This window comes from Leucopleurus acutus, assembly GCF_964270905.1.
Source record: "Leucopleurus acutus genome assembly, chromosome: 7".
NCBI classification, from domain to species: Eukaryota; Metazoa; Chordata; class Mammalia; order Artiodactyla; family Delphinidae; genus Leucopleurus; species Leucopleurus acutus.
Window position 1 is genome coordinate 82043159 of NC_139150.1, and position 17689 is coordinate 82060847.

Here is a 17689-nt window from a genome sequence, read left to right on the forward strand (position 1 = left end):
ATTCCTTTTTACCCCTTTACCAAAAATGAATTTGCGGCTTCTGGGAGGCACCGTAAGGGCGCATAGGGATGACGTCACGGCTAGCGAAATTACTGGAAAGGGGGCTCGACCACTGGGCGCTGAGGTCGGAAATACGCCTGCGCGCTGGCGGGCTAGGTAGTTTCTTCCACCCGGTCATCTCACACCCCGCGGTTACGGTGCGCACCCACTCCGCGCCTGTGCTGGCTTCGCATACCCCCACTGGGAGGAGGGTCTGAAACATGCCTGCGAGGGTTTTTTGTGGTTCATTTTTTTTTATGTGGTTCATTTTTAAATGTGCTTAAGTTTTGCATACTTGAAAAATTTAAAACGCTTGCTCTTACAGTCCGGTGCGCCGGAGGTGAAAGGTTAATGGAGGAATAAAAAATCCTCATCATAACGAAGGGAAAATGGTGTACGCGCCTGTAGCTACCCTGCGCAGTTCCGCGGAGTCATTGCTCCACGACCAGAGCTTCCCACCCTCGGGTCAGCCCGGTTTGGTCAGGTGATCAGGCCACCTGTGTTGACAATGGCCTTCGCTCCCGCGCTGACAGCCCTGCTAGCCCACCCCTGAATTCTCTGTGAATGCGGTTCCCCAGGATGTTTGGGGCAGAAACAGGGTACCCAAGGAGTGTCCACCCAACTGGGGCAGTTTAATGTAGCTGAGGTGTTCATTTTATATTCTATCAAATTAAGTTACTGCTCCTTTTCAGACTTTAGGTGGCATTAAAGGTAGTTGTTCAAAAATTATTATCGATGTAGTGTGGGTACAAATAAGAAACAGGAAGTTAATTTTCCCGTAGAGAATTCTAAATTTTAAATGACCTCGTCATTTGCCTTTAAAGATGACTTGCAAGGATGTACAACACTGGACCTGAACTTTATTAACCAGTATTGCAAATGTAAACTCTTGACACCACACCGTGTATGCAAAGATACACTGTGTATTTCTGTTCTTAAACCATACAACTGTGTTCTGGCTATAAGTACTCTTGCATGAAGACCACTTTTTAGCAGAGACATTTTGGAATCTGGGTCTAAGAGAAGTTCTTAAAGTATAAATTGCAATATAGACATCATTTCATATCAGCTATGTTTCTGGCAGCATTGTTCAATAACATGAACAAATTACACAAGGCTTTCTGCTAAAGGATGACTATTTGCTTATGTTTACATGTGAGGTAATCATTACTTCTCAAGGTAGAAAGTTCCACCACTGGAAAACCATTTATATCTAACCCTACGCTTATGAAATTGCTCTATAATTATCTGTGTCTACATTAATTTCTACAAAATTCTGATGTCTATGCACAATTTATGAAGTAATATAATTTATCTATAAGAATATACGGTATAGTAATTCATTATGGCCCTTTTTAGGAACAATCCTACCTTTTAAGAAACTGTTGGATGTGTGGGTCTAGATCAGGGATCAGCAAACTTTCAGAGAGGACTAGATAGTAGATATGTTGGGCTTTGTGGGCCATACATTTCCTGTCTCAGATACTCAGCTCTGCCCTTGTAGCACAAAGCAACCATAGACAATACATACATGACTAAGCCTGGCCGTGTCCGAGTAAAGCTACTTACAAAAACAGGCATAGGATCTGATTTGGCCCACAAGGTCTAGATTTCTATTTGAATTTCTTTTGAATGATTTTTGTTTATTAAATAGTCTGGAAAAAAATTACAAGAGCATATTTCATTCATTCTATAAACATTAATTGAGCACGTTAATGTCCAAATACTGTGTTGAGGATACAGAGACAAATAAGATTCAGTCTCCGCCCTCAAAAACCTTGAGGGGGGGGTTAGAAGAATGAAGGGAGGTGGAGATAAGCAGTGCCATGGTGATATATGTTTAATAACCAACTCTCCAGAAAACAAGCTTTGATTTTTTTAGCATTTCCCAATCTCCTTGATGTAAATACTTGCAAAATGGCCAATCTCAAGCTACCAACTTGTGGTTCTTGCTCACAAAATTCCTGAAATTTATCATTCAGTTTTCACAAGCCAATATGAGCCAGATCTAACTGGATAGATCCCTTTTTATAAGTCTCAATATTCAAAATTAAAGTATATTAATGAGATTATTATTCACATGGTAGAAGAATTCTTCCTTGACAAAATGAGTCAATCGATTCAGTCAATCAACAAGAATTTATTGAGCAAACTTTAATCCTGTGTCCAGGATTAAACTTACATAATAACACAAGATGGTACATATGTCAAATAAGTGGTGTAAATAACACACCTTCATCATGTTACTCCCCTACTCGAGACCCATTCTAAACTCCCATTGTCTCAAAACTGAAGCACAAGCTTCTTAACTGGATGCAAGGCCTTCTACAACTAACTCCTGGTCTTTCAAGCTTCACTCCCATTACTTTATAGATACAATCTGCTGCAGTCAAACATATTTACTCTCATCTCTAGAAGCACACGTACATTGTAGTTTTCTCACCTATGATCATTCCTTCAAGTCACTACACCCCCTGAGTTTGTGTCCATTATTGCTGCTTTCTCTCTTAGAAAACACCCAAGCAGAATAATTTTTTCCTCTGACCATCATAATCATTTGTACACTTCACCTGACAATTCATCACTTGTAACATACCTTCTATTATCTAAAACTGTTTCTCCTGCTACCAGTCTAGTTCACACCCTCATTAATTCTGGCCTAGATTGCAACAATAACCTCCTACAGATTCCTTTGCCTCAGTCTAAAGTCACCATCCTCAAAACTATTTTCTATTGGTGCCATATGTTATCCTTCCAGAACTAAGCTTCCATTGTGACACCCAGAAAATTGTCGTTAGCTCTCACCAAACTTTCAGAATAATATCTAAACTTGTGGCATAGCGTCCAGGGCCCTCTGTGACCAAAAAACCTTGCTCCTCATTCATATCTTACCCTCAACCAAGTGAGTCCACTAAGCATTCCAAGCTTGCCTCGTGCTTTCCTGCCTGTAGGTTTCAACACAACATTTTCACTGCAAGTAGAAATTCTTCCCTCCCATTTTGACTTGTTTTACCCATCCTTCAAGACTTACCTGAAATGTGATATTCCCTAACAATTTTTCCCTGATTACATTTTTTGATCAGACATATTCTCTAAATATATTCCCATATGACTTTATTACCTTTCTGCTGTCACTTATCACATTCCGCCTTGTGTTACACTTAAATTATGTGCATATTTCTTTTATTAGAAAAGGTCCTTGAATACAGGGATCAAGTCTTAATCATTAGTACCACACAACGCCTAAGCTAATTTCTTGGCAAGAGAGCATTTACTGCTAACATGAATTGTTGAACTGTCATTTTTACCACTAGAGAAGAAATTCATTTAGATCAGTAAATCATATTTTATACTCCTTTGTCTCCTCCAAGGTTTATAGTGCAGTGATAGGTAGATGATAGATAGATAATACATACCATACATAACCTGAGCCTTATTTGCTTTGCAATAGTTTCAGAGGAAAGAAACATTATTCACTCCCTGCTTGGTGCCAGGGAAGGAAAGAGAGTCAGAGAAGGATTTTAAAGGAAATGATTTGAGCCAGACCTTGAGGAATGGATATGATTTGGTTAAGTATGTTGAAAGGGGCAACTTCATGAGAAAGATGCAGTGGTGAGAAATAGAAACTCTGCTAGGACACTGATCTTAAACTGTGGTCCACAGCCTAGGAACAGTCCACAAATATCTCTAGGGCTACTTCCAAATCAAAGGGAATAGGGTAAAATGTTCAATAAGTTTCTGAGCCTTAGGACTGCGCAAGAGGTGGTGAGGATGGTTGTTTATTAATTTGTCAACTAAAACTTTAGACCACTGGGTAGAACGTACAAATACATCTACAGCCACCACAAGCTTTGAATACAAGCTGCTAAGTAGGATCTCACAGCTGTGCCAGCCACTGCATAACACACAGAAGCAACGAGGGGGCCAGCAGAGGCACAAGGGAAGAGAAACCTCTCTGAAGAACACACCTGTGGTTCTTATTTTGCTCCAGTCTCACCATTTCTTTTTTGTTTTTTAATTTATTAATTTATTTATTTATTTTGGCTGTGCTGGGTCTTGGTTGCAGCACGCGGAATCTTCATTACAGCATGCGGATCTTTTTTTTTTAGTTGTGGCATGCAGGCTCATAGTCGTGGCATGCGGGCTTCTTAGTTGTGGCATGCGGACTCTTAGTTGCAGCATGAGGACTCTTAGTTGCAGCATACAGGATCTAGTTCCCTGACCAGGGATCAAACCTGGGTCCCCTGCATTGGGAGCATGGAGTCTTACCCACTGGACCACCAGGGAAGTCACTCACCATTTCTTTTTATTTGTTTATTTATTTATTGTTGGCTGTGTTGGGTCTTCGTTTCTGTGCGAGGGCTTTCTCTAGTTGCGGCGAGCAGGGGCCACTCTTCATCGCGGTGCATGGGCCTCTCACTATCGTGGCCTCTCTTGTTGCAGAGTACAGGCTCCAGACGTGCAGGCTCAGTAGTTGTGGCTCACGGGCCCAGTTGCTCCGTGGCATGTGGGATCTTCCCAGACCAGGGCTCGAACCCATGTCCCCTGCATTGGCAGGCAGATTCTCAACCACTGCACCACCAGGGAAGCCCCCTCACCATTTCTTTTTAACTTTTATTTTGAAATAATTATAGACTCAGATGGAAGTAGCAAAAATAGTACTACAAAGAGTCTCTTGTACCCTTCACCCAGGCTTCCCCAATGGTGACATCTTAAATTTTTGCTGCATAATATCAAACTAGGGAATTGATATGTAAACTAGACTACAGACCATATTCAGTTTTCACCATATTTTTAAATCTTCATTGATTTGTGCATGTGTGTATGTGGTTCTGTGCAATTTTATCCTATGTATAGATGCATGTAACCATAACTAGGTGCCAGGATACAGAACTATTCCATCACTGGTCTCACTGTTTTTTATTGTTCCTACACAGCAGGGTTTCTCAACCTTGACACTACTGAAATTTGAGACCAGATCATTCTTTGTTTGCAGGTGCATCCCTGACCTTTACTCAGTAGATGCCAGTAGTACTACCACCCCACCACTATTATGACAATCAAAACTGTTTCTAGACATTGCCAAATGTCCCTTGGGAACCAAGCTGTACAGAGAGCTGGTGGGATCATCCCTACTATCTACATTTTTCCTAGTCCTCTGTCACAAAGTAGAATAGCAAATGTTATCAAATATCAAAAAATCAGGGACTTCCCTGGTGGCGCAGTGGTTAAGAATCCGCCTGCCAATGCAGGGGACACAGGTTCGAGCCCTGGTCCAGGAAGATCCCACATGCCGCGGAGCAACTAAGCCCGTGCGCCGCAACTACTGAGCCTGCGCTCTAGAGCCTGCGAGCCGCAACTACTGAAGCCTGCACACCTAGAGCCCGTGCTCCACAACAAAGCCCACACACTGCAACTAGAGAAAGCCTGCGTGCACCAATGAGGACCAACGCAGACAAAAATCAATAAATTAATTAATTAAAAAAAAAATCATATTCCACTACAGTCTCTTTATTGATTATATTACTCGTGATAAACCTTACTTTGGATTTTCTCCAATATTGGTAAGTATTGCCAGGATTCTGTTATAAACTTGCTTTTAGTGTTATTACATTTCACCTACTGATCTCTTATTAGGAGTCTGAATTTATTCAGGCCTTCTGAAAATGCCTCAAAATATTCATAGACTATTCTCTTTTGACCTCTCTTATAAATAGGATACTACTGATAACCTGAGACACAGTTCCTAGGGCAAGCCTTGAATATCTTACAGAAGTGGTAAGACTGGTTCTCCTGGAAACATACAAATACAGGGATAAATATTTTTGTAATTAGACTCAAGCTTGGTTTTATTCTGCGTAAAACTCCAAGCCTTATGATTTCAGAGGACAAATTTATTCAAACACATGTGTTTGGAATGTGTTTCCTGACCTTAGGAGGTTACCTTATATGAAGAGTCTGCCACCTTGTTGTATAAACTAACCAAATGAGCCATGGAGAAATTTTAGGTGTTCTCTGAAGGCAGAGAGAAGTAAGTTAAAGGGTACAAACTCTATGAAGCAAATCATCTAGGAATTTCAGAGAATAATAATGCTTCTGGAAAAAAAAAAGAATGCTTCCGGATGCTGGGGAGTTTTGTAGCACTCAAGAAGGCAACTTAAAGGGAATTCCCTGGCAGTCCGGTGGTTAGGACTCCACTCTCTCAATGCTGAGGGCCTGGGTTCAATCCCTGGTTGGGGAACTAAGATCCCACAAGCTGCACAGCACAGTCAAAAAAAAAAAAGGCAACTTGAAGATGAAAAGTGTTAAAAAAATTTAGTCATCCAATCCTTTCATTTCATCCAAATAATTCTTAAAATCTTGGTTCTCAAATGAGTTGAAAGGTGAAGACAACATCATAGCTTATCTGAGTTGTTCTGTAATCTAACAAGGATTGTGAAGGGTTTGAGATTTTTTTCCTACTTATAAGCTAACAGTTTCATGGAATACTGGCAGAAGGCACATGACTCTTATGTTAGAAACAAAGGACTTCCTTACAGCGGTAGCAGTGGCCAGTGAATCAGCATCTTCTTGCACTGGTTCCCCAATCCCTGACTTCTGCAGAATGATGCAGAGGGGGCCAGGTGACACCTGTACATGCAATGGGTTGAATTATAAGAGCGTGGGGAGCCCATGTCTTTTATTTATTTTTAATAAATTCATTTCATTTATTTATTTTTGGCTGCGTTAGGTCTTATTTGCTGCGAGTGGGGGCTACTCTTCGTTGCGGTGTGCGGGCTTCTCATTGTGGTGGCTTCTCTTGTTGCAGAGCGCGGGCTTTAGGCGCACCGGCTTCAGTAGTTCTGGTGTGCAGGCTTAGTAGTTGTGGTGCATGGGCTTAGTTGCTCCGCAGTGTGTGAGATCTTCCCGGACCAGGGCTCAAACCCTTGTCCCCTGCATTGGCAGGTGGATTCTTAACCACTGCACCACCAGGGAAGTCCTGAGCCCATGTCTTTTAAATGTGCAGTAAGCCTCCAGCCCTTTGCTCTGGAGGGAGATATTAGGTTTTCAAAAACCACTGTACAAATATCCTTGAAAAAATGGTCCAGAACAAAGACGGTGTGTTAATTTCCTATTCTGCTATAACAACCATAAATTTAGTCGCTTAAATCAGCACATATTTTTCTTACAACTCTGGAGGTCAGAAATCCAAAATGGATCTTAAAGGGCTAAAATTGAAAGGCTGTGTTCTTTCTGGAGACTCTAGGGGAGAATCCATTCCTTCCTTTTTCCAGCTTCTAAAGACTGTCCTCATTCCTTGGCATGTGGCCAGATCACTTGAACATCTGCTTCATTGTCGATTTCATCTGACTTTCCTGCCTCCCTCTTTCCCTTATAAAGACCTCATAGAGATGATGTTGGGCCCTCCCAGATAATCCAGGATAATTTCTCCATTTTAGGATCCTTAATAACATCTGCAGAGTCCCTTTGGCATGTAAGGTGACAGATTCATAGTTTCTGGGGATTAGGATATGGACATCTTTGGGGAGCCATTATTCTGCCCACCAGAGGCAGTCAGTGCCTATATTTATAAGATGTGCAGAATTATGAAAGACCCATAAAAAATTTTCTCTCAATAATATCCACTCCTTGTTTCAACAGTTTCTTGGCTTCTGGCAAACTTTCCCATCAGTATGCCACTCTGTCATTCTGATTAATCTGACCATCAGAGGCTGGGACCAAATCCATTACATTTGTTTCATATAACATTTAATAAGGGTACCATCAATAGACTCCAAATAGCAGGATGAGGCCAACCTGCAGTATTAATTACTGTGCTCCCCAGGGCTTCAGACCCAATCAGCTGAACAAATCCCATAAACCATCAGAATCTACTTTGGCTGCTTCCTAGGTATTGTTTCTGTATTGACTTTTCCCCTTGGCCCAAATCATTAATCTAGTTCCAGCAGGATGTCTTAGCAATTGCACGTATTTTGCCATGGCCTGCAAGGAAGAAATCTAGGGCAATTATATCAATCCTAACAGCTCTGAGCAGTGAACTGAGGCTGGCTTGAATGCCTTCTAGGGCCAATGTGATGTCATCCATTTTCAGCTGAAGTCAGGACAAATTTTGTCCTACCTCTTCTAATTCAGTGGTTCTCATTGTAGGAATAACTGCCCACTGGTTGCATATAGATAGCAAGTAAGTAAGTAATCCCTCTGAGAAACTCCGCCAAGTTATCAAGAGCAGCTTCATTTCAGATAGTCCTCCCAGTAATCTGAGGGCTCTGTGATCTACTGACGGTGTTTCTTAAAGGTCTCATATGACCTTCCCTAAAGCACAAGCCACTGTGTTTTTAAGGGGAGGAAAGTTAATGCCTAACTTCCACGTAAGACGTACAGTCCTGGGGGTGCACATGGTGTCCCTGGAAAGAAATGCTTATAATTATTGGAACCCCCTAAATGTGGTCAGCAACTAGTTGGTAGGCCTTAGGGTTCCTAGTTCAGTTTGAATAATTGAGTCTAGTCCTTGTTTATGGAGGGACTGCCTATAGGCAGGCAGTCCAAACTGTGCTGTTTATTCTTGCTGCCCGCCAGGTGGCATTCATCCACTCCACAGAGTGACTAGTGAAGGCTACAGGAATGAGAGTGGGAAAGGTATCCAGAGGTACTGACACATGTTTTGCATGGGAGGTGCAAGGGCCAGGCCATTCCCTGTCATTTTCAATTGGCTTCTTACTAAGGTTAAGGAGAATGGCAATTGTGGTCAGAGCTATCCTGTGAGCTATGGCAGACCCAGCAGTGAGTTAAATTTAGTGTTTTCTAGTTTAGGAGAGCCTCACCTAAGTGTTTTTCTTCATGAGGAAAGACCCAGGGATAGCTCTGAAAGATGGAAGATCATTGATGTCTCTCCTTTTCCTGTGCCTCCCAAGGTCCAAGATGTTCCTTCTCCTAGTGCTGGGATTGTTTACCTCCCCCATCAAAAATCAGTGTGTCCCATTCCAGTAACTATAACTTCACCTTCTCCCAGTCACCCCCTACTCACACCCAGACCTTTTATCCAGAAGGGTAGGTGCAAAAGGCATAAAAACATTTTTATAAAACATATAGGGACCCATTATGTCTCCCATTTTGGCCCTTATGGAACACGTTAGGGGGACTCAAGGAGCAAGGTATTCAACTATGTAGTCATTATCCTTATAAGCTAGGACTATATCCATCCCACAATAGAATTCAAGTAGCTGAAACAGACTTATGTTTAAATCCCGTAGGCTCCATTTGGCTGGGCTGCTATCAAGAGGGTGTACCAACCAGGCCAGCCTGCAGTTGTCAGTAGGGGAAAGAAAGAAGTGTCATGCCCAGGGCAGAATTCTGGATTTTCAAAGTAGGTTTATACACCCCTACCCCACCCCTTTTGTCCTTATCATTACCTAGGAAGTGGGCAAGAGGAGATGATCCCTATCTGGAGACAGCCCCATTCAGTGACCAAAATACCTAGTACTGAAGCATGTGAACTAGGATGGGATGAGGGATATAGAGTAAGAGATCTTTTTGAGTCGATTTTTGAGGTGACTGTTCCAACACTCAACTATACCAGATGTCTGTGGATAATAGTACCTTGGCCAGTAGCCCATTGTTGAGTGGGTTTTGCAATAAAAAGTATACCATTGTCAGACTGTAAATGGTCCAGAAAGCCAAAAACATGACATTAGTTTCAAGGGCCACAATGGTGTGGTTATAGTCAGTTGATTGGACTAAACCAATAACACCCAAGCTGAAAAAGGTCAAGAGCAGTGAGGTACCACCAGTAGCCCCGAGACAAGGGTCTAACGTCCAATGTATACAAAATGCCAGGAGTGGGTGGGGGCCGCACTCATGCAACGTGGCCTTATTCTCTGTGAGACAAATGCGTCACCTTTTGTCAGCAGTCCAGGTCTGACATGCAGTGGTAGCCTTTGCATCAGAAACATAGACTCTTCTACTCTGATCAGTGTGGATCATGTCCAGTACAATGATGGACACAGGCAGCAGTAGTGGCAATAAAGGCAGTGCAAAGCTCTGTCAGCAGCTTGACTCCAGTTAGCCTCATCAGAATGGCTCCACCATAGATATCTATATGAGAGACCCAAGTGGTTGGGTCAGCAGCTGTGGTTTGTTTCCACAGTTCACATCTCCACAGAAGATGAGTGTTTTTAATCTGCCAGTCTGTAGTTTTCAAAGTACAGACCAAAGAGCTAGGCCATTGGCAACAGCCTAAGAGTCAATACAAATATAACAAGGTTCATCAAGAGGACTGTTGGTAAGAGATAAGAGAGTGGCCTTGAATTCTGCCCACTGAGTATAGTGACCTTGTCCACTTTAGGTTCTACATGTTAACACTGAGATTGAATGGCTGCAACAGGTCCAAGAACTCCTATCAGGTCTCGGTGTAGCCAAACCATCAGTGAATCAGACCCAGGCATTTAGGGGAAACTGTGAATTGAGGATCCCATTGAGCCAGTGGCTTTGCTTCAAGCAGAAAAGCCAGAGGGAGGAGAAGGTGAAGGATAACTTTTCTCCTGGGGGATAGCTACCACTTTTTCATATAAAACCAAGATGCTACTGGGGCCAGAACAGTGGTATTCTTGAACATATTTCCATTGACAAGCGAGACTTACTGATCCCTTCTCACCTTGGTGTCTTTCAGTCCAAGTTGACCCAAGGAGCACCTACAAATGGAGGTTGCCATTGTCAGAGGCTCCAGTGGGCAAAATCATCAGTCCTGTAGACTTGTAGCTGAAATCGTGGGGCCTCAAAAGTACTAACATTTCTCAGGAAGTGCGAGACCTCCAACTTTGCTTTTCTTTTTCAGGATTGTTTTGGCTATTCGGGATTCTTTGAAATTCCATAATACATTGTGGGATAAATTTTTCTATTTCTGCAAAAAGTGTCCCTGGACTTTTGGTGGGGGTTGCATTGAATCTGTGGATTGCTTTCGGTGGTGTTGACATCTTGACAATATTGAGTCTTCAATTTGTGAACACAAGATGTCTTTCCGTTTGTGTCTTCTTTAATTTCCTTCAACAACATTGTGTAGTTTTCAGTGTATGTCTTTCGCCTCGATTAAATTTATTCCTAAGTATTTTATGCTTTTTGATGCTATTGTAAATAAAACTGTTTTCTTACTTTAAAAAAAAAAAGTACTGGGGCTTCCCTGGTGGTGCAGTGGTTGAGAGTCCGCCTGCCGATGCAGGAGACACAGGTTCGTGCCCCGGTCTGGGAAGATCCCACATGCCGCGGAGCGGCTGGGCCCGTGAGCCATGGCCGCTGAGCCTGCGCGTGGAGCCTGTGCTCCGCAACGGGAGAGGCCACAACAGTGAGAGGCCCGCGTACCATAAAAAAAAAAAAAAAGTACTAACATTTCTCTACGTGCAGCTCTTCCCAATCAGGAGAATCTCCTCTGGCATTTATGGTATGAGGAAACACAAGTATGTAACGCGTTGATTCCTACTGTACATTTAGATGTAAAAGTAACAGCAACAGTACGTTGAATTGGCTTGGAGGGTCCCACCCACAAGGTCATTTCAGCTCTCCTTCCCCTGGTGAACCCTGCCTGAACCCCATTAAGCTGAATCCAGGAGCCAGTTCCCCTGTGGGTCTGGTAGAATGGTGACTTGGGCACCTGTATCCAGCAGAGCCATACAAGTTCGACTTCTTCCCCTCCTCGAAGTTTCCCAGCATACTTGCCAGGTGCATAGACCTCCAGTGCCCCATGTTGACAAAGAAACCTTGGCCCCTCCCCTAATCATCTTTCCCTTAAAGTAGCTGAGACTGGGGTAGAGGAGAAGGGAGGGAGTAAGAGGCTTGGAAGGAGAGAGTGACCGTGTGTGGAAAACAAGGTGCGTTGACTTTGTTTTAAGCAGTGCAGTGGCTGACCTCAGCTTAACCAAACAAAATTCCAATGTTTCAGTCCACCCAAAGTCATTATTTGCCCACATTATTTCAGCCTTAGGCTCTGTGGCAGCTGCAGCCACGGTTTCCAGCTATGGCAAGAGTTTGTGTCCTTCAGCTGACAACCTTCTTGGAGGAGTCCACCTTAATCTGAGCCATCTGTTGCCCCATTATCAAAATAAGATATCTTAAATTAAATGTAAGTGCTAGGGGGAGTTTTCCATGATATCAGGGCTGATTGCAAGAAGTTATCTATATTTCTTTGGGTCTGTTTCTCAATCTTCATTTGGTTACTTCATCAGCATTGTAAACCAATCTGGGGCAGTAAGAGCCTTAATCTAAATGCCTCATTTACGGTTTCCCACAGGCATTAGTCTGCCTGAGGAGAATCTCTCTGAGAGGGCCAAAGCTTCTTCTAGCACTTTGGATGTGCTGTTAAAAAAAAACAAAAACAAAAAAAACCTCTACTGTCATCTCTGGATAGATCTAAGATTAGCATGATAGACTTCAAGGAAGGGATGAGCTAAAGAACAATTTAACTGTTGCCATTCTTAACAAGCATTGTATGCCCAGTCCCTAGCCAACCAGCCAGAGTTCTAGAAATTTGCCTGGTTTCTGCCATAGCAGTTGCAAATTTCCCTCTTATGTTCAATGTAGTGCATGTCTCTGTCACTGTTGTCTAAAAGAGGGCAAAACTTAGTACTGTTTGTTACAGTGGGGTAAACCTGAGGCTGATCTAGTATCAGCCTCTACTTGCCCTACTTGCAAGCTAATGGATTAGTCTGCCACTGTTTTGTGGATGTGGACAGAAGACACAAGGCTCCTATGTCATAGACAAAGGACTTTATTACTTGCAGCAACAGCAGTAGGCAGAGGAGCAGCATTGTCATGCACCATTTCCCCAGGGCCCAGTCCCCACACAGCAAGGCAAAGAGGACCAGTGTCATCTGTACTTGCTCTGGGTTGTGTTACATGACAGGGTTCTCTGAGCTTAGAGAACCCAAATCTTTTGTAATAGGCAGTAAACTGGGCTGGTCTTTGCCCTGGAGGGGAACACTATGGTCAAAGGCTGTAAGCACACCTGCCCTTTGATCCAGAAGGAGCCAGACACAATATCTTCCAAGGCTGCTGTTCACTGTATAAGCATCATTGAAAAGATAAAAGGGGTCAGTGCCTCTTCTCACCAGACATGCAGAAATGCAACAGACCAGTGGAGAATTGTCTTCCAACATAGTCTCATAACAATTTATATTTGCCTGAAACTCTCTAGCGTTGGAAAGTTCTTGAGACTATATTTATTCTAGCCCTCTCCATCCTTAGAGACATATCTGAGAAAAGACTATCAGACAGACGTCAAAAAACTTTTTCTATAAAGGGCCAGGTAGTAAAGATTACAAACTTTGCATGCCATGGAATCTCTGTTGCAGCTACACTGCTGTTGTAGCACTAAGCAGCCATAGACAATAATCAATCAAGTGTTACAACTTCATTTACAGACATTGAAATTTTAACTTTATGTAATTTTATGGGTCATTAAATATTGTTCCCCTTTTGATTTTTAACCATTAAAAATGTAAAGAGTTATTAACTCTCAGGCTGTAGAAAAATAGGTAGAAAAATGAGCAGCAGGCCAGATTTGGTCCATGCTGCTTAAAAGAATAAGATTCTCATAAATTGACATGAATTCAATTAGGAGATGGCAACATTTTTCATCTGTTTCTTTCTAAGTACCTATTCCCCAAGTTCGGGGAATTTACAGTTGCAGAAAAATAAAACCACTTAAGTACCGAGGCTTACAAAAATGCTAATTGTAGGATGTGATGGTTAAATTTCTGTGTCAGCTTGACTGGGACATATGGTGCCCAGATTAAACATTATTTCTGGGTGTATCTATGAGGACGTTTCTGGATGAGATTAGCATTTGAATCAGTAGACTCAAGTCCTCAGATGGGGACTTCCCTGATGGCTCAGTGGTTAAGAATCCGCCTGCCAATGCAGGGGACACGGGTTCGATCCCTAGTCCGGGAAGATCCCACATGCCGTGGAGCAACTGAGCCCACATGCCACAGCTGCTGAGCCTGCACTCTAGAGCCCGCGAGCCACAACTACTGAGCCCGCGTGCTGCAACTACTGAAGCCCGTGCACGTAGAGCCCATGCTCCGCAACAAGAGAAGCCACTGCAATGAGAGGCCCATGCACCGCAACAAAGAGTAGCCCCCGCTCACCGCAACTAGAGAAAGCCCGCGCGCGCAGCAATGAAGACCAACGCAGCCAAAAATCTAAAAAATTAAATAAATACATTTTTAAAAATAAATAAATAAAGCAGATGGCCTTCCCCAATGTGGATGGGCATCATCCAATCCTTTGAGGGTCTGAATAGAATGGAAGGGCAGAAGAAGGTTGAATTCTCTCCCCTGCCTGACTTCAAATTGAGACACCAGCTCAAACAGTCAGGTAGACTGTTCTCGACTAGGACTTACACCATTGGCACTCTAGTTCTCAGAACTACACCAATGGCTTTCCTGGGTTCCCAGCTTGCAGATGGCGGATTGTGGAACTTCTCAGCCTCTGTAACTGCATGAGCTGATTTTATATATATATATATTATAATATATATATATAATATAATATATATATTTGTTTATATTTATATTCATTGTTCTGGAAAACAGACTCAACCATGTATTAATATGACTATCTTAGTTAATACATAAGGCCTTCCTAATATTCTTCAACTAAGTTTAAGGGGAAATGCTTAGTTGTATACAAGATAAAGTTTTTGCTTTCTTGGAAGATTAAACACTCAGTTTCAATTGTGGATAACCAAGGTATAATCCCTAAAGAGTATGACTGTATTAATATACATGTCAGCAGATGGTATCATAGCCTGAGTTGGGTAGGGAGGGAGTAGTGTGGAATTGGTAATCTAAATGTGAAAAGCAAAACTTAATAGCTTTTAGCAGCTAGAAAAGGATTTCTTAAATAAAACACAAAAAGCACAAATCATAAAGAAAACACTGATGTAGTTAATTACATTAAAATGAAAAATTTCTGTGCATCAAAAACTTCAAAACAAAATGAAAAGACAAGCTATATGCTGAAAAATAAATGTGGGAAACTTATAACCAACAAAGAATTAGTATCCAGAATGTATAAAGTATCAATTGAGTAAAATCTCAAAAACATTGAGCAAAAGCTGCAAGTTGCATATCATTATCTATAGTTTATCATTTATATCAAGTTTTAAAACATGCAAAACAATGTTACATTAAAGTGTAAAAACGTGCCTAGGCACGACAACAAAAACATCAGGATAGTAATTACCTCTGGGATAGAGGGAAAGGAATGATAATTGGGGAAGGATATGTGTGTGGGAGGGAGGTGTTCTGTTTTATCTCTATTGTTTTATTCTTTAAGCACATCGATACACAAATGTTTGTTGCATCTTTATCTAATCTTTTGTACCTCTGACATATCTCATTAATTTGGAGAGATTCTTTTCAAACCCTTCAAAACGAAGTAGTCTCCTTCCTCTTTCTCTTCCTGAAAGAGTCCTAAAATCATTAGGTGAGTGCGAGAATAGGGGAGAAGAGGCTAGGTGGTAGGTAAGCATTATAGCCTGAGCAAGGTGACAAGGGCATTCCCACATGGAGGGGATGGCAGCACCCATGGGAGATTGGTTATAAACAGGGATATGATACAAGCAGCTCATGCAGTTCAACATCAAAAAAACAACCCAATCCAAAAATGGGTGGAAGATCTAAATAGACATTTCTCCAAAGAAGATATACAGATTTCCAACAAACACACGAAAGGATGCTCAACGTCACTAATCATTAGAGAAATGCAAATCAAAACTACGATGTGGTATCACCTCACACCACTCAGAATGGCCATCATCAAAAAAATCTACAAACAATAAATGCTGGAGAGGGTGTGGAGAAAATGGAACCGTCTTGCACTGTTGGTGGGAATGTAAACTGATATAGCCACTATGGAGAACAGTATGGAGGTTCCTTTAAAAACTAAAAATAGAACTACCATATGACCCAGCAATCCCACTACTGGGCATACACCCTGAGAAAACCATAATTCAAAAAGAGTCATGTACCACAATGTTCACTGCAGCACTATTTACAATAGCCAGGATATGGAAGCAACCTAAGTGTCCATCGACAGATGAATGGATAAAGAAGATGTGGCATATATATACAGTGGAATATTAGCCATAAAAAGAAACGAAATTGAGTTATTTGCAGTGAGGTGGATGGACCTAGAATCTGTCAAACAGAGTGCAGTAAGTCGGAAAGAGAATAATAAGTACCGTATGCTAACACATGTATATGGAATCTAAAAAAAATGGTTCTGGTGAACCTAGGGGTGGGGCAGGAATAAAGACGCAGACATAAAGAATGGACTTGAGGACACGGGGAGGGAGAAGGGTCAGATGGGACAAAGTGAGAGAGTAGCATTGACATATATACACTACCAAATGTAAAATAGATAGCTAGTGGGCAGCAGCTGAATAGCACAGGGAGATCAGCTCGGTGCTTTGTAACCACCTAGAGGCGTGGGATAGGGAGGGTGGGAGGGAGGGAGATGCAAGAGGGAGGAGATATGGGGATATATGTATACATATAGCTGATTCACTTTGTTATACAGCAGAAACTAACACAACATTGTAAAGCAGTTATACTCCAATGAAGATGTTAAAAAAATCAAAATGTGAAAGAATGAAAAAATAAAGTAAAATCACCTAAACAAGCAAGTACAAGGAAGGAGGAAGGATTACAGAGAGCGAGAGGAAGAGGAAGAAGGAGAGGTAAAGGGAGAGGAAGAGTTGGAGATGGAAGGAGAAAGAGAGATGGGGGAGGAGGAGGGGAATCATGCTTTGTAGGCTGCTGGTCACTTGGGGAAAAACCAAGTATTTCAAAAGGAGTAGCTTCTCTCCAAAGTAGTAGCTGAATCTATTGGATTTAGTGTACTAACCACATGTAAGAAACAGGTCACACTGCAGTAAATGGGAAGAGAATATAGGCTTCACTGAAATACAAAAGGTATTTTTTTTTGTTTACAGTTGGAGGATTAAATCTATTGTACCACTTTATTCTTCAACATTGCCTTTATTCCAAAATGCTCTAAAGGATAAATGCAAACCCTTACGAATTATATGATCAGTATTTAAAACCTAAGACTTAGAAAGGAGAGACTGAGGCAATGAACATCTAAGTAACTATTATCAGGTAAATGGTCAACACATGAAATGCACAGTTTGGGTTTTGAGTTCTCAAGTGTGCCTTGCTCACTAAAGGATACTGCCTTTCACCAGTATCTACATCTCACCTCAGAAAAGTTACTATGTTTTCCATCTAGTGGAAAGACTGAATAATTGATACTTCTCAATCTCTGATTAATACAAGAGCAATAAACTGTAGGGGGCTTTATTAAACAGCTCGAGGGAACCAGGACAAAGAGAAATGATTTACATTAAATACTGAAGACATTAGCCCCAAATATAATGATATACCAAACAGGAAAATTGCATCCATGTTTTCCAAGAAACAGAACAGTTTTATTCTCTCCTGAATGGAGCAGTTGGAAGTAGACATCAACTGTTGAGCAAAGTACCTAAACAGCAGGGGACTGTGTCAATGATTTTTCTTTTTCCTGTTAACAGCACTATTAGAAAATGTCAAGTTCTCGGTCTAATGCATGCCAAGTTTTGTCTATTCTTCCGTTT